At 41.4% G+C, this 24,829-nt stretch overlaps 1 protein-coding gene across 1 annotated transcript in view; it reads right to left on the bottom strand.

The window, feature by feature from the left end:
- LOC141048288 (transmembrane channel-like protein 1) overlaps positions 1 to 24,829 on the bottom strand; it is a 397,123-nt gene that overhangs the window by 146,730 nt on the left and 225,564 nt on the right. Inside the window, exon 2 of the mRNA XM_073543738.1 lies at positions 4,181 to 4,207. The gene's annotated coding sequence lies outside the window, so the exon portion shown is untranslated. The remainder of the gene's footprint in view (positions 1 to 4,180; positions 4,208 to 24,829) is intronic.

Here is a 24,829-nt window from a genome sequence, read left to right as displayed (position 1 = left end):
GTACTGGCATAAAAAATGTATGACACTCGCATTACACTCATCCGATTCTCCTGCATCAAAATCAGACCGATTTTAAAATCGCTAGTGTGACTTCAGCCTATTTAGGTGTTGCAAAATTCAGCGTGCCGATCTGGCATCAGTCGAACATCCCTTTGGTGGATATTAGCTACTCACATATGGCACCCTTACAAAATCCAGATGCTGCAGCATCTCAACGAGGATGACCCAGATCGGCGTGCTGAATTTGCAGAATGGGCCAAACAAAAATTGGAACAAGACCCTCAGTTTACACAGAACATTATGTTCAGTGATGAGGCAAACTTTTTTGGGTGGGCCATTTATATGGATACACCTAAATAAAATGGAAATGGTGACAGCTTTCTTGCGTAGGGTGTCTTGCATTGAAATCTGCTGCAATCACCCTGGTACTGCATTCACCAGACATCAACACAATTTCTATTCACTCCTCATGTGTTAACCTCTGTGACATGTCAATGGCTGGAAACAAAGAGAAACTTGTAAATAACTCATGAAAGAATAAAGTTACGTTAAAACCAAGCACACCATTGTTTTTCTTGTGAAATTCTCAATAAGTTTGATGTGTCACATGATCCTCTTCCCATTGGAAAAAATAAAGTTGGACCCAAAATGGCCGACTTCAAAATGGCCACCATGTTCACCACCCATCTTGAAAAGTTTTCCCCCTCCCATTTACTAATGTGCCACAAACAGGAAGTTGATATCACCAACCATTCCCATTTTATTTAGGTGTATCCATATACATGGCCCACCCTGTAGTTTTGTGTTCCTTTGTCTATGTGTGCATCTTCTGCTCCTGTTTTGTTTAGTGTATTTCTGTTTTGTTTCTGGCTTGTTCCTAACTATTCTTAAGGATTCCGATTTTGTCATTGATGTAACCTCTCGGCTCTGACCCTGCTTGGCGACCATTCCTACCCCTGGACAGCAGCATTTCAATGGTAGCATTCCACTGGGTCCTATTGTAAAACCAAATCCCTGTATAGGACTTAAAGGGTATTGGGATTTCTCTGGAGTCTGCTAGACGGAGTGGCTTGTGTAAAATCTGTCCGAGGCAGCCTTCTGAACCTGTGGCTTCAGTCAGACTTTACACAGGGCCTGCATGCTGACAGCAATGCTCGGACTGACAGCGGAATTCTCGACCTGAACTTACATTCTCGAGGTTATAGTTTTAGAGATCCACAATCAGTCTGGGAATCGCAGTCTGTGTCTATATATATATATATATATATATATGTATGTACACACACACACACACACAATGAAATACGCTCATGTGAAACCAATCCTAAACAATAAAATCTACAGAGGAACTTATCAAAACTACTGGAGAAGAAACATAGAGTACTTACCCACTGATCAGAATACAGCACTTAGGTTTTTTTTATTTTCCAAAAAAAGTTTATTAAAAACTATCTGATTAATATGAAGAACCACTATTTTCTTTTACAGGAGTTTTGACAAATCTTCCTCTTAGACTTTTAGTGTTTTAGTCACGCGCGTTTCTTGCGTGTTTTTTTGCACAAAAGACACGCGTTTTTGATGCGTTTTTTTCCGCGCGTTTTCTGGGAACATTGGAAAAGGCTAAAAATGCTCAGCAATGCGGAAATTAATGAGCATGCTGCGTTTTTAGCCGCTAAGCGATTCCTGAGCGTTTAAAGATGCATGTATTTGCACAAAAAGCCAAAAACGCATGCAATCTAATGTGAAGCTTCTTTCAAGCGTTTCTGCAGCATCTGAGCCAGCACAAACGCTGCGGAAATGCTTAAAAAAATGCAACGTGGGCACACAGCCTTACAATGGGCCAAATTTATCACAGTGAGTTATGCTGTTTAAAAAATTTGGTGTATATTGACACTGCCTAATGTAAGTTTGCACTACCTATTATTTGAAAAACAATCTCAGCAAACACATGGGTATCATTATTTAAATAAAAAGCAAAGTATGTAAATACAGTCATTTATTGATACCCCAAATGATGGACAAATATGTGGACTGATCGCAATATAACATATAAACCACAACCACACAAAAGAAACAATCATAAAGTCTGAGAATGGTCAAAAATATATCAAATTTTATTGAGTTAATTCATAAAAATAGTAGCAAGTGTAAGGTAGTATACACCAAAGTGCTATGTGCAGTACAAAAAAAAACAAACAAACGGGACGCAGGTGTGTTGTCTCAAAAATATTAAAAATATCTAACATTATTATATACAGGAGATGACAAAGGCACCTCCACTTATATTACTATAATATATATCTAAAATCCCCTCAAAAATATTAGCAGGATTGCGCTAGTTAGATCACCAGTACAGCAATCATTGTGACGTATAGTATAACCCACAATAGAGCCCAATGGCTCACAGTACATACCTAATAACGATCACCAGGCCGCTGGGGAGATGATGACAGGAGGGAATGGAGACAGTCACGGACCCGCGTCACCCCTTTTATTTGGCTTACTTTGTGCTAGAAATTTGTGCCACATTTTTGTGGTATTTTCTGGCACATTGTGCTGCATGTTAAACCACATTAAGCCCCTTTTCACTAAACAACACACCTTTTTGGCACATTTATCCATAACAAGCTCATCAATGATTGACCAAGACTGTCTAGTGGAGTTGAATGTTTTAGCATTTCCTAATGACAGACAGGGGTAACACTTCAGACCTGAGTTGTATTTGTCAGTGTCAGGTATTGTGAAACAATTGACTGCATTTTTTTTCTTTCCATACAGAACTATGCAAATTGTCTCTTCAGAGAAAAAGAGGACTTGAACTCTACAGCGCCACCTGTTGGTAGTAGCGATCCTACAAGTCACAATCAACCCTTTAACGAGTCTTGTAATATGACTTAGGATAAAAGCCAAATCAGAATCTCTATTTGCAGACACGGTGTTTCGAGCTATTGGCTCTCGTCAGTGCAAAGTATGACAACTGATTTGGCAAGGTGAGAGGCTCTGGACTGAGGTCTAAGGGGTAAGGTTTCTCCTTATGGAGAGTGACATGCCAGCTCTGGCTTGTCAAGGTAAGGAGGCTTATTCGCCGTGCAATGCTCCTCTAGGAAAATAATATGCAAATTGCCTCTTCAGAGAAAAAGAGGATTTGAACTCTATAGCGCCGCCTGTTGGTAGTAGCGATCCTACAAGTCACAATCAACCCTTTAACGAGTCTTGTAAAATGACTTACAGAACTAGTGAGACAAATCTCTGTTGAGAGGTGATAATTAGGGAAAAGTGAAAGATTTCAAGGGCAACTAATCTTGCTACTTTAATTTTCCAAGGAACACTGTATGATGAGCACTGCATTTAATCAATAACTATAAGATAAGCACCTCCTTAATTTTTTACTAATAATTTTTATGTAATAGTTCTATACATATACCAAATTACAGTAAAATATTTTTAAGATATATTCTTTCTTGAAAAATGTATAGCACATTTCCACAACATGATATAGATGTCTGATAGTTGTGGGCACTACAACATTGAAGGGATTGTCCATGACCTTAACACTGATGGCCTATCTTTAGGATAGGTCATCAATGTCTGATCGGTGGGGGTTCGACACCTGGCACCACTACTGATCAGTCGTTCAGTGTCAATGGTGGCCGGAACTGCACAGTTACGGAGCTGCACAGCACAGCTCTGTTGACTGTATAGTGGTCGCAGCCAGGTACTGACCAATTCTGCTGATAAATCTGTGGTGTGTGGCTCTGATCGGCAGGGGGTGCAGGGTGTTGCAATCCCACCGGTCAAACAATGATGACTTATCCTAAGAATAAGCTATCAATGTTAAAGTCATGGACAACCCATTTAAATCTTTGCAATGATGTAAGAGCCAGATGCCGCCTCACCATGCAGAATGGAAGGTTGGGAGACCCACGTTTTGTAGGTATGTGTCGGTCCTAGAGATTAGACTTACGTGGGTCAACACTTTTGTGTCATATCCTGTAGAATATGGTAAATTCCTCTTAGATGTGACAAAACCAGTGCCACATTATCAAAATGTAGCCCTAGATTATATTGCAAATTATTATTGAAACAAGAGATGGACTAACTAAATTTGTGAACTACCAAATTAATGAAATTGTAATGTACATCATGGTTATATAAGAAGAACAAAGATGTTTTACGTTACCTTCATTTTCTTCCACCTCAATTTGTACTGTGGACAAAAAGAAATTCATTGATCAATATATGTGTATGAAATTATCAGCACAGCAACTTGGTAAAAATTGTAGATGCATAATAAAATGTATAAAAGATACTGCATGCATGTTCATGTACCTGACTCAGGAGTTGTACCAAAAATGCAAGCTGTCACCTATCTACCGGATTAAGACTTAGTAACTGTTTGCTCTCACTGCTACGACTTATTAATTCCAATAAAATCACTCTAGAGCGTCCCATTGAAATGGATTGATGGTCACCTAAGTCCACCATTGCTCCATTCATTGTCTATGGATCAGTTCATGTAATAAATATGGTGGGGTCTCCATCAGTCCCATAGTCAATCCACATTCCTGGGACTGGTGATCCCAGTTATAGGATTCCCAGTGATCAGCAAGTTATCACCTATTTCTCTAATGTATTTTTAGTTCAACTTTTTTAAGCCTGACATATGTCATTTAAATTACACATACAGCGTCCCTAAAGGTCAAAGTAACATAAAGCTAGATGAGCATGTACTCATTCTAAAAAGGCACCTAGGTCCATGGGACACATTTGGTTTACTAAGAATATCAATTACCAACACAAAGCACTCATTGCTATTGGATCAACACTGAATACAAGAGTTCAGCTCTGTTACCATATACGATAGTTCAATCTATATCCCTTGTGGCATAAATAGCTAAAAACCTTAGAATCTATATACAAATTATATATTTAGTAAATACACTAATGTTTGTATTGATCACATTTCTGAGTTCATTGTTAAAAGTTTCTTTCTGAGCCTCCTTTGGGAATGCTGACAGATTGCTGAATGTGTCAAAACAATAGAAGTATAACAGGATTCAGACCTATTATAAGTAGATTATCATGTGGGTGCTGCTACGATCCATTTTCCAATTTTCTGATGTGTCTGGCACTGTCGTGGCTTCCATAATGAAAGAAAGATATGTTTCAACATCTAACATTGGTTAAAAAGTCCTTATGTATCTACATATTTTATGATCTATAACTAAGAATAATTATTTCAGTGCAGGTTGCATCATTAATCTATTACTTCAGATTATTCTATATATATTTATTCTTCATTATGTAAATGTAATGTTCCAGATTAGTGTGGAGACCCAGAGGGTCCAGTCGCCACAGAGGTACTGCACCTCATCGAGAGGTGTGATATCCCACCCTCAGGTGAGCAGGGAGCACCACCTAGGACTCAAATACTTGCACCCAACATACGCTAGTTCAGTCAGGGCATCTGGGTGTACATTTCAGGAGGATGGCCTCATCCCAGGCTGGCTAGGAAAGGGTGTTGGTAGGTGGGTGGGAAAGGTAGAGAAGGGGCGGAGCTTAGGAGGTGGTGTGAGAGAGGGTATCCAATCATTGGCAGTTGGTGGGAGGAGTTAAGGTGGAGGAAAAGGATTGTTCTGGAAATATCCAGTCAGTTGGTGACAGGACAGCAGACTGACATGGGGAGGAGTAAGGGTCAGAGAGACACATCTAGAAGGAAGGAAGCTCCTAGGAGAATAGAAGGGGTTCTTGGGGCACGGGTAGTGTGGAAATCCACCCGTGGGGCCCGTATCCAGACGTGGAAGGACCAGGCCACAGTGGGAGAGCCGGCCCCTAAGTCTAGGGGAGTATAACAAATGAGGCTCAGCTAGCAAGCCAGAGGCTGAGATAACTTTAAGTGCCCCAGCCACAACCACAAGCTTTCCTCAAAAAGGCAGCCATAGAGATAGAGGACCCCAGGGCCTGACCCATGTCGCCCAGCAAGGTCCAAAGCTGCTGGCTTGGTAACACTGCTTGTGAAGGTGCAGGGCAGGAGGGAAAGAGGAGATCAGGGCAGAGAGATGGCCAAGAAAGGTGAGCATAAAGGGGAGTCCTGAAAAGGTATTCCCAAACTACCTGGGAGTTTGCTGGACCCCTCCCCCAGAGGACACAGTGCCAAGTGGATCACTCACTGTATACTCAGGAATTGTGCTTAAAAAAACCTTGAAACTGCACCCAACTGTGTTCCTCCAGTCATTTGCATCTCGCCTGCCTTACACCGCATTTACCATCATCATCACCGGCTCAACTGCCCTGGGACACGGCTCTACCCGTGGAGAGCTTCACCATTTCTTCTGCCCTAAAACCGTCCCAGAGGATCTGCAGTGCAGCATCGGCTATCATTGCCGAATACCACGGGTGGCGTCATGACAAACTCCGCTTTTCCCTACCATCTCTCCATCATTTTCCCTATTATCATCCATCATCTTTCATAAAATGTCCATCTTTATCGGATGCCCAGGGCCACGGACTGGGTCGCTGCCACCGTGACACATCCCCCTTTGGGCCTTATTGAAACATCATTTTTTTCCCTTTTGCCTCACCTATTTTCTGCAGCCATATTTTTTTCATTGACGTGGCTATATGAGGTTTTTCTTTGTGGAACAAACTTAATATTTTTTAGTCCTGTTTGTTTTAGCGTACATATACATTACTGCCAAATTTCTATAAATTTAGAAAACAAAGCAAATTTTGGTCATTTTTTTTTTTACTGTTCTTGTTTTATACTAAATAACCTATTGAATAAACTCTAAAGATTATTACAGTTGTGTGGATACATATATACACTCACTGGCCACTTTATTAGGTACACCATGCTAGTAAGGGGTTGGACCCCCTTTTGCCTTCAGAACTGCCTCAATTCTTCGTGGCAGAGATTCAACAAGGTGCTGGAAGCATTCCTCAGAGATTTTGGACCATATTGACATGATGGCATCACACAGTTGGCGCAGATTTGTCGGCTGCACATCCCTGATGCGAATCTCCCGTTCCACCACATCCCAAAGATGCTCTATTGGATTGAGATCTGGTGACTGAGGAGGCCATTTGAGTACAGTAAACTCATTGTCATGTTCAAGAAACCAATCTGAGATGATTCGAGCTTTATGACATGGCGCATTATCCTGCTGAAAGTAGCCATCAGATGTTGGGTACATTGTGGTCATAAAGGGATGGACATGGTCAGCAACAATACTCAGGTAGGCTGTGGCGTTGCAACGATGCTCAATTGGTACCAAGGGGCCCAAAGAGTGCCCAGAAAAAATTCCCCACACCATGACACCACCACCACCAGCCTGAACCGTTGATACAAGGCAGGATGGATCCATGCTTTCATGTTGTTTACGCCAAATTCTGACCCTACCATCCGAATGTCGCAGCAGAAATCGAGACTCATCAGACCAGGCAACGTTTTTCCAATCTTCTACTGTCCAATTTCGATGAGCTTGTGCAAATTGTAGCCTCAGTTTCCTGTTCTTAGCTGAGAGGAGTGGTACCCAGTGTGGTCTTCTGCTGCTGTAGCCCATCTGCCTCAAAGTTCGACGCACTGTGCGTTCAGAGATGCTCTTCTGCCTACCTTGGTTGTAACGGGTGGCAATTTGAGTCACTGTTGCCTTTCTATCAGCTCGAACCAGTCTGCCCATTCTCCTCTGACCTCTGGCATCAACATGGCATTTCCGGCCACAGAACTGCCGCTCACTGGATTTTTTTTCTTTTTCGGACCATTCTCTGTAAACCCTAGAGATGGTTGTGCGTGAAAATCCCAGTAGATCAGCAGTTTCTGAAATTCTCAGACCAGCCCTTCTGGCACCAACAATCATGCCACGTTCAAAGGCACTCAAATCACCTTTCTTCCCCATACTGATGCTCGGTTTGAACTGCAGGAGATTGTCTTGACCATGTCTACATGCCTAAATGCACTGAGTTGCCGCCATGTGATTGGCTGATTAGAAATTAAGTCTTAACACACAGTTGGACAGGTGTACCTAATAAAGTGGCCAGTGAGTGTATATATATATATATATATATATATATGTAATTAAGATTATATAAAAAATTCTGTTTTTTTTACATGTGGACTTTTTATTTGTTATTACTTTATTTTTTTAGATGTTTTATAAAAAAAATGTACATAACTTTTGTTGTTCATTTTATCTCAATGTAACTGGAATAATTATAGGAGCCCAAATTACAGTGAAAAAGAGCTCCCTGCTGTACCAAGCACCACTGGAAAGGTACTGTCACACTTAGCGATGTACCAGCGATCCCGACCAGCGATATGACGCGGTCAGGATCGCTGGTACATCGCTAAGTGGTCGCTAGTGAGCTGCCACACAGGCAGATCTCACCAGCGACATCGCTGGGGACGGGGGTCGCTACTTACCTGTCACACTAGGCGATCCTGACGTCCTCCCGCCCGGCTCCACGCGTCGCTCGTCTCTCCACAGGAAGCGCCGCAGGAAGCTGACAACGAGAAACAGTCCAGCCTGTTCTCGCGCGATCAGCGATAACCAGCGGGGGGAGCGGGTTATAGGTATCACACACAGCGATATCGCTAGCAATATCGCTATAACGTCACAAGTTATAGCGATATTGCTAGCGATATCGCTTAGTGTGACAGGCCCTGAAGAGCTTATGAGGGTCTGCAATGACTCAGCAGATCTGCTATGCCTGCAGAGACATGGTGATTATGTGATTATTAGGTGTTACTGAGGGATTAGCAGTGATAATACTTCTATTCTCTTCACAGTGCTTGCTAAGTGCTATGTACAGTTATGCTCAAAAGTTTACATACCCCTGCAGAATTTTTGCTTTCTTGACCTTTATTCAGAAAATATGAATGATAACACCAAAACTTTTTCTCCACTCGTGGTTAGTTGTTGGGTGAAGCCATTTATTGTCAAACCACTGTGTTTTCTCTTTCTAAATCATGACAACACAAAACATCCAAATGACCCCGATCAAAAGTTTACATTCCCTAGTGATTTTTGCCTGATAACATGCACAGAATTTGACACAAATGAGTTTGAATGACTACTAAAGGTGACAAATGCCAGGAAAATTGTTTAGGATGCAAAGAAAAACCCACAAATAACATCAGCTGAAATAGTCTCTGAAAACTAGCGGTGTGGCTGTTTCAAGATGCACAATAAGGCGCTTGAAGAAAAATGGGCTACATGATCAAGTCGCCAGTTGAAAGCCATTACTGCGAAAATGCCTCAAAGTATCTCACCTACAATATGCAAAACAGCACAGAAAGAAGCCTCAAAACTTCTGGAACCAGGTAATATAGAGTGGTGAGACCAAAATTGAACTTTTTGGCCACAACCATAAACGTTACATTTGGAGAGATGTCAACAAGGACTTTGAAAGGAACACCATTCCTACTGTAAAGCAAGGAGGTGAATCACTGATGTTATGGGGATGTGTGAGCTACAAAGGCACAGGAAACTATGTCAAAGTTGAAGGAAAGATGAATGCTGCGTGTTATCAGCAAATACTGGAAGCAAATTTGCAATCATCAGCCAAGAAGCTGTGCATGGGACATACTTGGACGTTACAACATGACAACGATCCAAAACACAAGGCCAATTCGACCTGTCATTGGCTACAGCAGAGCAAAGTAAAGGTTCTGGAGTGGCCATATCATTGAGCCACTCTGGGGTGACCTCAAGAGCAATTTCATGCTGGACAGCCCAGGAATATATGGGGACTGTAGGCTTTTTGCCAAGAAGAGTGGGCAACTTTACCATCTGAGAAAGTAAGGAACCTGATCCACAACTACCACAAAAGACTGTCATTGATGATAAAGGGGGCAATACACGGTAATAAGAAATGGGGCATGTGAACTTTTGATCAGGGTCATTTGGCTTTCTTCTGGTGACTCGATCAAGCAGCCCATTTTTCTTCAAGTGCCTCCTTATTGTGCATCTTGAAACAGCCACACTGCTAGTTTTCAGAGAGTCCAGTATTTCAGCTGATGTTATTTGTGGGTTTTTATTTGCATCCTGAACAATTTTACTGGCATTTGTCACAGGTCAGAGGTGAGAATGTTAACTTTAGTAGCCATTCAAACCCATTTGTGTCAAATTCTGTGCATGTTATCTGGCCAAAATCACCAGGGTATGTAAACTTTTGATAAGGGTCATTTGGATGTTTTGGGTTGTCATTATGATTTTGTAATTACACGAGGACAGTGTCACTGGGGTTAAGCCTGGGGGCACTGACAGGGGAGGTGCACCACTAGACAGAGTGTGTGGAGACCGAGGAGCGAAGTGCGCACAGGACCTGAGCTTAACCAGTTACGGAGCTAGCCGGTCATGTGACCACAGGGGGTGGAGCTACCCCACGCGAGGACAGGGAGCTGGCCGAGGGCACAGAATACAGAGGACAAAACCAATAACGTAGTCAGAAAGCAAAGCCGAGGATCAGAAGCCAGATGGAAACGAGGTAACCAGGGACAAGACAGGCGAGTAACCATAGGCAAGCCAAGGGGTCAGATAACCAGGAGGTACGAGTCAGTACCGAGCAGAAAGATAGAGACAATAGTCGGGGGCAGACGGGTTATACACAGCAAACAGACACACGCAGAGGAACAACGATACAGAGAGTAACATGGGTCAGCGACCTCAAATTGAGTAGGCGGAAGTATAACCGACACAGAACCCAGGAACTAACAGCATTAAATAGCCACCCCAGAACCAAAGAAAGGTGGACAGACTTAACCCTGACCTGACAAGGAAGGAGCCAGAACCACCCCGTCTTGAGTCATGACAGATTTAAAAAGAGAAAACACAGTAGTTTGACAATAAATGGCTTCACCCAACCTCTAACCATGAGTGGAGTAAAAGTTTTGGAGTTCATATTCTCTGAAAAAAGGCCAAGAAAGCAAAAATAATGCCGGGGTATGTGAACTTCTGAGCAGAATTGTAGCTGTCAAAACAGAAGACAGAAGCAGTAAGAAACCACTTCTGTGTTCTCCCCAGTATCCACAGATGTTTTTAGCAGCCAAGTAATGGAGCTGCTTATTCTACTTTACAGGAACTGGAATTTTATAGCTGTTACATAAATTTTCAGTGGTGTGTTGTTGAAGCCCAGGAACAAGTACCAAACATTGTACTAATGTAAATACCAGTATGCATTTTAGTAGCATACATACAGTGGGTACGGAAAATATTCAGACTCCTTTAAATTTGTCACTCTTTGTTTCACTGCAGCGGTTTGGTAAATTCAAAAAAGTTCATTTTTTTCTGATTAATGTACACTCTGCACCCCATCTTGACTGACTGAAAAAAAAAAAACAGAAATGTAGAAATTTTTGCAAATTTATTAAAAAAAAAAAACTGAAATAGAACACAGTCATAAGTATTCAGACCCTTTGCTCAGTATTGAATAGAAGCACCCTTTTGAGCTAGTACAGCCATGAGTCTTCTTGGGAATGATGCAACAAGTTTTTCAAACCTGGATTTGGGAATCCTCTGCCATTCTTTCTTGCAAATCCTCTCCAGTGCCTTCAGGTTGGATGGTGATCGTTGGTGGACAGCCATTCTCAGGTCTCTCCAGAGATGCTCAGTTGGGTTTAGGTCAGGACTCTTGCTGGGCCAGTCAAGAATGGTCACAGAGTTATTCTGAAGCCACTCGTTTGTTATTTTAGCTGTGTGCTTTGGCTCATTGTCTTGTTGGAAGGTCAACCTTCAGCCAAGTCTGAGGTCCAGAGCATTCTGGAAGAGGTTTTCATCCAGGATATCTCTGTACATGGCCACATTCTTGTTTCCTTCAATTGCAACCAGTCATCCGGTCCCTGCAGCTGAAAAACACCCCCATAGTATGATGCTGCCACCACTATAGTTCACTGTTGGGATTGTATTGGGCAGGTGATGAGCGGTGCCTGGTTTTCTCCACACATACTGCTTAGAATTATAACCAAAAAGTTCTTTTGGAAGTGCATTGAGCAGCAAGGTGGTGTGCTGGTAAAAGGGAAAAAAAAAATAAAAAACTCTTTTAAATCTTCTGCCTGAGCGAGTGTGAACGAGCTGAGTGTGACCTGAGCGTAAGTGCGAACTGTGGTAAGTGTGTGACTTGAGATTCAGTGAAGAGGTATTTGGAAAACCTATAACAAATACCTGTGTGAGTTGCTGAATAGTAGGTTGCTGAATGCTTTCTACCTGTTCAATTTTTGGGGGGCTTGGGGGCTTGTTAAACCTATTTTTCTCTCTACAGGGTTAATCTCTTATTTTACTATCTGTGCTTTTAAGGGTTAACTATATTGCATTTAAATCTTGAGGTGTAACTATATTCACAAGGGGTTAATTAAGGGTGGGAGTTCATACAGTAATTAAGGGTTTATAAGGGGCAGCTGGTTGGGGCTCAACTCCTTTTGGAAGTGCATTGAGCAGCAAGGTGGTGTGCTGGTAAAAGGGGGAAGAAAAAAAAAACTCTTTTAAATCTTCTGCCTGAGCGAGTGTGAACGAGCTGAGTGTGACCTGAGCATTAGTGCGAACTGTGGTAAGTGTGTGACTTTGGATTCAGTGACTTTGGATTCAGGGAGTTTCCAAGGGAGGTATTACTGAATTGCTGTTATATTTTATTAATACTTTTTATTTATTTTTGCTTATCTTATTGTCTGGTGCAATCCCCATTAGGATGTGCTCCACTATTGCCAATGTCATCCAGTGCACATCTTGCCGCATGTATGAAACAGCCGGTCGAGGGTGCATACTGCTGTGCGAGATGTGAGCACATTGTGCATTTGGAAGCCAGATACTGGATCTAAATGTGCAGCTGGCAACACTGAGATCCATAGACAATATGGAAAGGAGTCTTCTGCTCACTGAGCAGACACTCAATGGGATAGATGAGGGGGGATGCTAGGTTGGAGCTGCAAGACAATGAAGCAGCTAGCTGGGTGACAGTTAGAAGGCGGGGTAGAGGGAAGAGCACCAGGGAGGCTAGTCCTGATCTGGCACACCCCAATAAGTTTGCTAAGTTGGCAGATGAGGGGAGTGTTAGTGCACGAGTAGCACTGCTGCAGCAAGGCATGTCCTCTGAAAGCCGGAGGAGTGTCTGCTTCAGTAAGGGGGGAAATAGGAGAGCAGGGCAGGCCAGACAGGTTCTGGTAGTGGGAGACTCAATTATTAGGGGCACAGATAGGGCAATCTGTCACAAAGACAGGGATCGTCGAACGGTGTGCTGCCTACCTGGCGCTCGAGTCCGACACATCGCTGATCGGGTTGACAGATTACTGGGAGGGGCTGGTGAGGATCCAGCGGTCATGGTGCACATTGGCACAAATGACAAAGTTAGAGGTAGGTGGAAGGTCCTTAAAGATGATTTCAGGGAATTAGTCTGTAAGCTTAAAGCAAGGACCTCCAAGGTGGTATTTTCGGAAATACTTCCTGTACCATGTGCCACGCCAGAGAGGCAACGGGAGATTAGGGAGGTTAATAAGTGGCTCAGGAATTGGTGTAGGAAGGAGGGGTTTGGGTTCCTGCAGAACTGGGCCGACTTCTCAGTTGGCTACAGGTTCTACGCTAGGGACGGGCTGCACCTCAATGGGGAGGGTGCAGCTGTGCTGGGGGAGAAAATGGCTAGAAGGTTGGAGGAGTGTTTAAACTAGGGACGGGGGGAGGGTATTCCTTTTATAGGAGGGGAAGACAGTGCAGTGATAGAGACCTGGGCACAAATAATGACATTGGGGGTGGGGGTGGCATGAGGGGAGGGGTTAGAAGAGATAATAATCTAAGAAAGAATAGAGGTACAGAGAGATACATAAAGTGCATGTATACTAATGCCAGAAGCCTCGCCAACAAAATGGAGGAATTGGAGTTAATGTTTTTGGAACATAATTATGACATGGTGGGGATATCTGAGACATGGCTGGACGAGAGCCACGACTGGGCGGTTAATTTACAGGGCTATAGTCTGTTCAGAAATTACCGAACAAATAAGCGAGGGGGAAGCGTGTGCTTATATGTAAAATCATCCTTAAAACCCATCCTTCGTGATAATATATATGAATCTAATGAAAATGTAGAGTCCCTGTGGGTAGAGATAAGGGGAGGGGGGAAAAATAATAAATTATTGATAGGGGTTTGTTATAAGTCTCCAAAAATAATGGAAGCAACAGAGAATATCCTCATAAAGCAAATAGATGAAGCTGCGACTCAAGGAGAAGTCATTATTATGGGGGACTTCAACTACCCTGAAATACATTGGGGAACCGAAACCTTCAGTTCCAGCAAAGGTAATAGGTTTTTGACAACTATGAGAGACAATTACCTTTCACAACTGGTTCAGGACCCAACAAGGGGGGGGGGCACTGATAGACCTAATATTAACCAACAGGCAAGACTGCATATCAAATGTAAGGGTTGAGGGTCACTTGGGTAATAGTGATCACAAATTAAAAAGTTTTCATGTATCCTTTAATAAGATGTGTAGTAGAGGGGTTACAAAGACACTAATCTTCAGGAAGGCAAATTTCCAACGGATGAGAGATGATCTTGGTGCAATTAACTGGGAAGATATCCTGAGACATAAAAATACACAAAGAACATGGGAGACGTTTATTAGCATCCTGAATAGGACCTGTGCACAATATATACCGTATGGGAATAAACATGCTAGAAATAAGAGGAAACCACTATGGCTAAATAGAGCTGTAAGGGGTGCAATAAGAGATAAAAATAAAGCATTTAGAGAATTACAGCAAGTAGGTAGTGATGAGGCATTAAATAAATACAGAAAATTAAATAAATTCTGTAAAAAGCACATCAAAACAGCAAAGATTGAGACAGAGAGACTCATTGCCAGAGAAAGCAAAAATAATCCCAAAATATTCTTTAACTACATAAATAGTAAGAAACTAAAAAATGATAGTGTTGGCCCCCTTAAAAATAGTCTGGGTGAAATGGTGGATGAGGATGAGGAAAAAGCCAATATGCTAAATGACTTTTTTTCAACAGTATTTACACAAGAAAATCCCATGACGGATAACATGATCAGGCATAAAAAATTCTCCATTAAATGTCACCTGCTTAACCCAGCAGGAAGTACGGCGGCGACTAAAATTGACAAATCCCCGGGCCCGGATGGGATACACCCCCGAGTACTGCAGGAATTAAGCACAGTCATAGATAGACCATTATTTTTAATCTTTAAGGATTCCATAATAACAGGGTCTGTACCACAGGACTGGCGTATAGCAAATGTGGTGCCAATATTCAAAAAGGGGACAAAAACTGAACTTGGAAATTATAGGCCAGTAAGTTTAACCTCAACTGTGGGTAAAATCCTGGAGGCTTTTCTAAGAGATACTATACTGGAGTATCTGGAAAAGAATAACCTTATGACCCAATATCAACATGGGTTTACAAGGGACCGTTCCTGTCAGACTAATCTGATAAGCTTTTATGAAGAGGTAAGTTCTGGACTGGACCAAGGGAATGCAGTGGACGTGGTGTACATGGACTTTTCAAAAGCTTTTGAAACGGTGCCACACAAAAGATTGATACATAAAATGAGAACAATGGGGATAGGGGAAAATATGTGTAGGTGGGTTAAGAGCTGGCTCAGGGATAGGAAACAAAGGGTGGTTATTAATGGAGCACTCTCGGACTGGGTCATGGTTAGCAGTGGGGTACCACAGGGGTCAGTTTTGGGCCTGCTTCTTTTTAACATATTTATTAATGACCTTGCAGGGGGCATAGAGAGTAGAATTTCAATATTTACAGATGACACTAAACTCTGCAGGGTAATCAATACAGAGGAGGACAATTTTATATTACAGGAGGATTTATGTAAACTAGAAGCTTGGGCTGATAAATGGCAAATGAGCTTTAATGGGGATAAATGTAAGGTCATGCACTTGGGTAGAACGAACAAGATGTACAATTATGTGCTTAATTGTAAAACACTGGGCAAAACAGTCACTGAAAAAGACCTGAGTGTATGGGTGGACGACAAACTCACATTTAGCGGCCATTGTCAGGCAGCTGCTGCAAAGGTAAATAAAATAATGGGATGCATTAAAAGAGGCATAGATGCTCATGAGGAGAACATAATTTTACCTCTATATAAGTCACTAGTGCGACCACACTTAGAATACTGTGTACAGTTCTGGTCTCCGGTGTATAAGAAAGACATAGCTGAACTGGAGCGGGTGCAGAGAAGAGCGACCAAGGTTATTAGGGAACTAGGGGGTCTGCAATACCAAGACAGGTTATTACACTTGGGGTTATTTAGTTTGGAGAATCGAAGGCTTATGGGTGATCTTATTACAATGTATAAATATATGCGGGAACAATACCAAGACCTTTCTAATGATCTTTTTACTCTTAGACCTGTGACGGGGACAAGGGGGCATCCTCTATGTCTGGAGGAAAGAAGGTTTAAGCATACTCACAGACGCAGATTCTTTACTGTAAGAGCAGTGAGACTATGGAACTCTCTGCCATATGATGTTGTAATGAGAGATTCCCTTCTAAAATTTAAGAAGGGACTGGATGCCTTTCTTGAAAAGTATAATATTACAGGGTATATACACTAGTTCCCTTAATATTGCGTTGATCCAGGGAGCTAGTCTGATTGCCGTATGTGGAGTCGGGAAGGAATTATTTTTTTCCCCAATGTGAAGCTTACTGTTTGCCACATGGGGTTTTTTTGCCTTCCTCTGGATCAACATGTTAGGGCAAGTTAGGATAGGATATGTATGGGTTGAACTAGATAGACTTAAAGTCTCCCTTCAACCTTAATAACTATGTTACTATGTTACTATGTTACTAACTTCATCTTATCAGACCAGAGAATCTTATTTCTCATAGTCTGTGAAGATCTTCATGTGTTTTTTAGCAAACCCTATGCGGGCTTTCATAAGTCTGGCACTGTGGTGAGGCTTCCGTTGGGCCACTCTGCCATAAAGACTTGACTGGTGAAGGGCTGCAATGATAGTTGGCTTTGTGGATCTTTCTCCCATCTCCCTACTGCCTCTGTGGAGCTCAGCCACAGTGATCTTGGGGTTCTTCTTTACCTCTCTCACCAAGGCTCTTCTCCCACGATTGCTCTGTTTGGCTGGATGGCCAGGTCTAGGAAGACTTCTGATGGTCCCAAACTTCTTCCATTTAAGGATTATGGAGGCCACTGTGCTCTCAGGAAACTTGAGTACTGCAGAAATTCTTTTGTAACCTTGGCCAGATCTGTGCCTTGCCACAATTCTGTATCTGAGCTCCTTGGCCAATTCCTTTGACCTCAAGATTCTCATTTCGTCTGACATGCACTGTACGCTGTTAGGTCTTATATAGACAGTTGTGTGCCTTTACAAATCAAGTCCTACCAGTTTAATTAAACACAGCTTGACTCCAATGAAGGAGTAGAACAATCTCAAGGAGGATCACAAGGAAATGGACAGCATGTGACTTACATATGTGTGTCTGAGCAAAGGATCTGAATACGTATGACCGTTTGATATTTCAATTTTTCTTTTTTAATAAATTTGCAAAAATTTCTACATTTTTCAGTCAAGATGGGGTGCAGAGTGTACGTTAATGAGAAAAAAAATTAACTTTTTTGAATTTACCAAATGGATGCAATGAAACAAAGAGTGAAAAATTTAAAGGGGTCTGAATACTTTCCGCGCCCACTGTAGTAGTCTATGTAATTCTAGTATAAAAGTAGTGTACATAGTACTGGTAAAAGTATCAGTATACATAGTAATGGCACAAAAAGAAGTATCCAAACCAATATTATACATAGTAGTATAAACATTACTGCATATAAATAGCAGATATAGAATAGTAGAAATAATATTATATCTGCTATATCTTCTATAGTATATAGAAATATATGCTATATGGTAGGTTGAGAGTGATTGTCTCATCGGTATTGTTGTACCTGTGTTGTCGCCATCTTTAATCGGGTCCACTGCACCCTGATAGTGCATTTGTTTGAAGGCCTGGGCAGGTAAGTATCTCTGCTTTTTTTCTGTGATTTTTTTTTAGAAAATTTTGGGGAATTTCTAAGTCTTTTTTTGTGTCGTTGAGTTCTGTTTTGATGTTTAGTGATAGGACTCGCAAATGTGGGGACCCTTGACGTGGGTTGCGAGCGTCCATATTTTGGCCTTATTATCAACTAATACCTCACATATGTTGATATATTTTTTGCACTTTATTTTTCAGGGTGCAGTTGGGCCCAGATAGCTCTGTAAACTTTGCCCTCTGTTCACACAGGATACATTTTGGTTAGCACTGTGCAGCCCGCCTGATCTAAAAGTATGGGTGTCACTAATAGGCTGTAAGCCAGATGCTCTGCATCACCTGTATGTGAATAATGCCTCATACAGATTATTATTTTTTGCGCACTAATATACCAAACAATCACCTCCTCCATGGACTGGTAGGTTGAGAGTGATTGTCTCATCGGTATTGTTGCACTTGTGGTGTCTCCATCTTTAATCGGGTCCACTGCAGCCTGCATTTGTTTGAAGGCCTGGGCAGGTAAGCATCTCTGCTTTATTTCTGTGATTTTTTTTTTTGTGTAAATTGTAGTAATACTATTCTAGAGCCAAATTGTTTCAGAGATGAAAACAGCTGAAATCAAGTATTTTGGTGCTGAACGCTAATATGATGGTTAAATTAGCTGATTAGCTCTAATTTTCAAGATCCAGAGGAGGTTGTAATAATTTATGAGATCTTTCATGCAGGTTTATAGAAACATTGTGTCTGTATTATTTCATCATCATTACTGCTTTGTTAGTAGCTGGTCTATCTAATATATAAAGCTCAACTGTGTGTATGTATGTATGTGTGTATGTGCGGGATTGGCATCCGCACTGTCGCAGCTACAGCCACAAAATTTGGCACAGTCACACGTCTGGACCCAGAGAGCGTCATAGGCTATGTTGTGAGGTGAAATTTTAACCCCGCGCTTTCCAATTCACCAAACAATTTTGACCCTATCTACATAATGGGGAAAAAGTGTGTGTGTGCATCAAGCCCCGCCCCTCATTATGATGTCATAATGGTTGCCATGGCGACGCTGATGTCATCATAGGTTGCAAGCCTCGCCCCTCATTATGATGTCATAATGGTTGCCATGGCGACGCTAATGTCATAATAGGTTGCAATGACGAAGATGCTGTCACAATGGTTGCCATGGTGACGATGATGTCTTAATAGGTTGCTATGGTGACGGTTATGTCATAACGGTTGCCATGATGATGATGTCATAATGGGTATATGGGCACGGGACTATGGGATGGAGGATGTGTGATGGGTATATGGGCACTGGACTATGGGATGGAGGATATGTAGGACGGGTATATGGGCACAGGACTATGGGATGGCAAATATGTATGATGGGTATATGGGCATGGGACTATGAGATGAAGGATGTGCGATGGGTATATGGGCACTCGACTATGGGATGGCAAATATGTATGATGGGTATATGGGCATGGGACTATGGGATGGAGAACATGTATGATGGGTATATGGGCATGGGACTATGGGATGGAGGATGTGTGATGGGTATATGGGCACTCGACTATGGGATGGAGGATATGTATGATGGGTATATGGGCACGGGCCTATGGGATGGTGGATATGTATGATGGGTATATGGGCATGGGACTATGGGATGAAGGATATGTATGATGGGTATATGGACATGGGACTATGAGATGAAGGATGTGTGATGGGTATATGGGCACTTGACTATGGGATGGCGAATATGTATGATGGGTATATGGGCATGGGACTATGGGATGGAGAATATGTATGAATATGTATGATGGGTATATGGGCATGGGACTATGGGATGGAGGATGTGTGATGGGTATATGGGCACTCGACTATGGGATGGAGGATAGGTATGTTGGGTATATGGGCACGGGACTATGGGATGCAGGATAATTATATTTTGTTATAACTATCCACAGTTAGTTACTATGCCCGGGCAGCGCCGGGCTCTTCAGCTAGTTACATAATATATTTAGTCTATTGAGTCTTCAGTATTCAAATAATCTTAGGGTGACCAGTCAAAAAATGCCAACTCCGATGACATAATCCTAATTACAGTTGCATTACCTACTTTTATAAATGTTCTCAGTGTAAGGTATACAGTTTTAGGCTTTATTAGCTTAGCTTCTTAGGCTAGGTTCACATTACGTTTTAGCAGTGTTGACGGGCTGCTAATGGTATAGCATAACACGATCGCGTTTTCAAGGAAGAAAAAGTGGACCACATACAGAAGAACAACTGGTTCCAAAAGCACCAGAAACATTTTCAGTCTAGTCAACTAAGGCAGAAGAGGGCGCTTGGTGTCATGAAGTATCTTCCTCTCATGACAAAGACTTTCCGTCAGCAATCTCAACTGAACCACACCTTATAACACAAAATGAACTGAATGATCTTGTTAGAGATTTGAATCTGTCTAAGAGTTAAGGCCCCATCTCACATAGTGAGATAACTGAAGCGTCACGGATTTTGTGGCGCAAGAGCGACCTCGCCAGCGATCTCGCTATGTGTGCCACGTAGCGGCCACCAGGCCCCCGCTGCGATGTTGCTGATCATGCTCGAATGTCTTGAGCCATTTTTTGATCACAGGTGTCCTGCTGGCCAGCGTGCATGGCTGTGTTTGACACAGACGAGTGACCTCGTTAGCGACTCAGAAATCATGGACGCAAGCGGGAGTCGTCAGAATCGCTGCTGTGTGACAAGGTCCCAACAACCGGCAAGGTCGTTATACAGATTGCTGGATCGTTGCTGCGTCGTTGGGTAAGTCTGCCTGTTTGACGGTCATGTAGCGATTATGTAGCAATGCACCAGCGATCCTTACCAGGTCGGTCGTATCATTGTCGGGATGGCTGGTGTGTCGCTATGTGAAATGGTACCTTAAGGCTGAGCTCTTAGGTTCCAGGCTGCAGCAGGGGAATCTCCTAGATGGCGATGTTTCGATTACTTTGTTCCGCAATCATGATAAAGCTTCTGGTGCAATACTTCCTCATGGAGGGAAATCTTGTGACATGAAACATCAACAGTTTAATGAAAGCTCTGAAGATAAGTCATAATCCAGAGGATTGGTAATTCTTCATTGATTTGTCCAAAACAAGCCTGATAGCCATCTTGCTGTATAATGACAATGCGCTACCTTGAATTCCACTTGGTTATCCAGTCCACATGAAATAAACCTATGACAATATGAACAGCTGTTTAGGAGCCTGAACTATGACCAACATTTGTGGCCCCTCTGTGGTTACTTAACCCTACAATGCATATCGGGGGCCTTTTAGGCCCCCGTGATTACTTTTTTGCTATTATCTGCAAAATTACTTTAGTTAGAATTTTGAACCTCGAGGTATTCCTCAAGTGTGTCGTTGTTGGTAATATCCAGTTGTTCATATAATTTTTTGATAGGCATTTTGGTATTACAATGCTTTTTTGGGGAAAACCATATCTGTACGGAATGGGGGTCTTTAAGTGCCCTGCTATTTTTATCATGTACTCCGCAGTTTGTGTCTCAAGTTACTTTATTTGTAATTAGGGTTGCTGGTGGAGGGGCCGGAGGGGCGGATCATGCCATGTGAGGATGAGGATGTCATATAAGTTTGGGAGGGAGTGATAAGGCCATGACATCATCTCAGGTTCTTCTGACTACAGTACTGAGCTGTGTAGAGAGTACTGAGGACAGTATACACTGTGAGCTAATTGCTGAAGGACCTATGATGATATGAGGAAGGACAGGAGATGCCTATTCTTGAAGGACCTTTGCCATGAACTTGTAATGCCTCACATGATGGAGCGAAGCAACATCAAATGCTTGCCAAAGCAAATTAAAGAAGCAATGAAACGGAGTGGCGTACAGTTTCAGGATATTTCAGGGCCAGGGTAAAGAAAACAAAAGAGTTTTCATTTGTCCAAGAAACTTAGAGAGGAAAACTGAGTGATATTGTACCACTTGTGGGGAAAATGTCTGTAAGGCTATGTGCTCACGTAGCGCTTTTCAAGCGTTTTTTTCCTGAGCAGAAACGCATGCCCTTGCCAGGGAAAACGCATGCGCTTTTTGACACGCGTTTTTGACGCGATTGTCAAGCGTTTTGACATGCGTTTTCCTATGTGTTTTTGCTATTACAGTGTATGTATGCATGCGATTCCACACAAATAATGAACATGCTGTGTTTTTTTCCGCTAAGCGTGTCCGCAGCAGAAAAAAACGCACCATTAAAACAACATGTGCGCTTTCCATTCTATTACATTAGATGCTTTTCTTAAGCGTTTCCGCAGCAGAAACGCGCGTCTAAAAGCGCTGCGAAAACGCCTAAAGAACATCATTCTTCAGAAAAAATAACGTGAAAATTGTTTGGAAGACCAATAAAATTGAAAAGAAAAAGTTAGAAAAGAAATGTAGCTGCAGATAAATTACTCTAGATTTATATACCTTTGTGTGTTTTTCATATCTTTGTTTGAAATTTGAAAAAAAAATGTTTTTGGTGTTTTCTGCAAAAAATTATAAACAAAATGTTGTGCATTATTCATATCTTATTTTGCAATTTTGAAATGAACTTGTAAAAGGTATTTTTGTGAGTTTTTACATATGATTTGCACGGGGGCCTAAAAGGCCCCGTAATGTAAAAGTGTAGATTTTTTACGTCACACATGCTAGCGTTAAAGGTGGTTGCCCTCTTACTTGTTCTCCAGGGTGGATACACAAAGTGCTGCTGTTTTCTGTGTAAGGGGGATAGTTGTGCAAGAGAATATCACTGCAATGAGAGACTCACCTCTCCAACATTCAATTCAGCCAGGGAGAAAAAATGTCCTGCATCCAGCACTTGTTGACCCACATAAGATTTTGTTACCACAATTGCATATCAAGTTGGGCCTAATTAAGAACTTTGCAAAAGCAATAGTTAAAAATTCTAAAGTATTCAAGTATCTCATTGATAAATTTCCAAGGTTGAGTGAAGCAAAGATAAAGGAAATCTTTATTTCACTTCAGATTCATAAACTTATTCAAGATGAGGAGTTTCTCCATTTGACGGCAGGGAAAAGGCTGCATAAGTAGCATCTGCATCAGTGGCAACTAATTTTTTGGGAAACTCAAGAACAACTTTCCATGAAGAGCTCCTGAAAAATCTCTTCAAAACATGTAAAGATCTTCACTGAAACATGTCATTAAAAATTCATTTCTTACATTCGCATCTAGATATTTTTTTTACACCAAACTGTGGAGCAGAGATGATTATGGTGAGAGATTTCAACAAGATATTGCAACTATGGAGAAAAGATATCAAGGAAAATGTAATCCATCAATACTTCCAGATTACTGTTGGACAATTGTAAGAGATGATCTGATGCAGGAGTACAAGAGACAAGCAAAAAAAAAATGTCAGTGAATGAGGACCAGATTTTGTAGTGCAATTTCTGTAACTGTTTATGATTGGCAACAGTGTTTAGACATGTTATAGTTATTTGAATTGTTGCTAAATTTCATCTAAATAAATATCAGAAAATTGTCAGAACAAAATATTTTACATTTTTACATTAGCAAAAATAATAACATTTCAAAATACTGAAACTTTTATGCATCATTATATGTAGCAGTAAAATGAAAATTCTGAAACAAAAGCAAACAAAAAAATGTAATTGCCAGATTTGAATTCAAGAGGTTAAACTCAGAAATGGCTCATTTCACAACTGAATCTGACCATTTTTGAAAATATTTAGAACTATCCTTGTATGAATAGTAGTATATATAGTACTAGTATAAAAATTCTTTAATTTACTGGTAAACATAGAGGTGCAGATAACACTAGTATTAATAATAGTATAAATAGAGCTAGTATAAGCAATAGTATACATAATATTTGTATAAAAAGCGTTAAATCTATCTTGTTAGGGGAAGAAATCCAATGAAATGTTTGGCATTGAAACAAAAAGAGGTAAAAAGAAACAACTGAAATGAATGAACTGAACTAAAGTTGCAGAATCAGTGTAGCATTACCTTCATTTTCAGAGGCCACAAGTTTTTGGTGTCTGGGCATACCTTCTATGGTCCAGAAAAATTTTCTCTGCTCGGCACGTTTAAAAAAAAAAAAAAGAATAAAGAAACCGCAGACAAACAGTTTTAGGATAAACGTCTTGCACTAGTAATGGTGCATCTGCCAATGAGAGGACAGTGGTGTAATGTCACTTGTTGAAATATGAGAATAGACTAATTTCCCATCTTATTAAGAATTCATGAATGTTTAGTTTATCACTTAGAATTGCAGTGCTAAGGTCAAAAGGGTAAAAAGTTTCCTTTGTTAACTTTCACGACCAAGAGAAGAGAATATGAAAAATGTTTATTATTGAAAATAATTAAGGAAGTGTTACAAAAAATCCCAGTTGAGATATATGCCTCAGACTGTTGACTTTTAGCTGAATAGTTTCTTGTGGAAATATTTTGATGTGTCACAAATGTAACCACATAAGTTACTTCACCTGTGGATTGTAAGTGAATTTACTCTAATTTTAGCCCCTACAAGCTTTAATCATTTGTTGTATTGATATGTGAGACTTGTGGATAAAAGCTCTCACAAGCATACCGTGTTCAGACAGCAGGTGTTTTACATTGCAGTCAGAACGCCGTCTAGCCACAAGAGCTATCCCATCTATTCAGTTCATATGAACCTCTGAACGTTACAGGATCTCGGTGAGGACAGATATGAGACTGATATACAGTGATCAATTGCTCTGAAGCTGCCAACAGTTCCTAAGAGCAGACAACCCTATGCAGCCTGAGACAGTGTTCTAGGTAGGCATCA

Source organism: Dendrobates tinctorius, unplaced genomic scaffold (assembly GCF_039654945.1).
Source record: "Dendrobates tinctorius isolate UK_male_01 unplaced genomic scaffold, ASM3965494v1 ptg000134l, whole genome shotgun sequence".
Classification (NCBI taxonomy): Eukaryota; Metazoa; Chordata; class Amphibia; order Anura; family Dendrobatidae; genus Dendrobates; species Dendrobates tinctorius.
The sequence above is the reverse complement of the archived record's forward strand: the minus strand, read 5'-3'. Positions and strand labels throughout refer to the sequence as shown.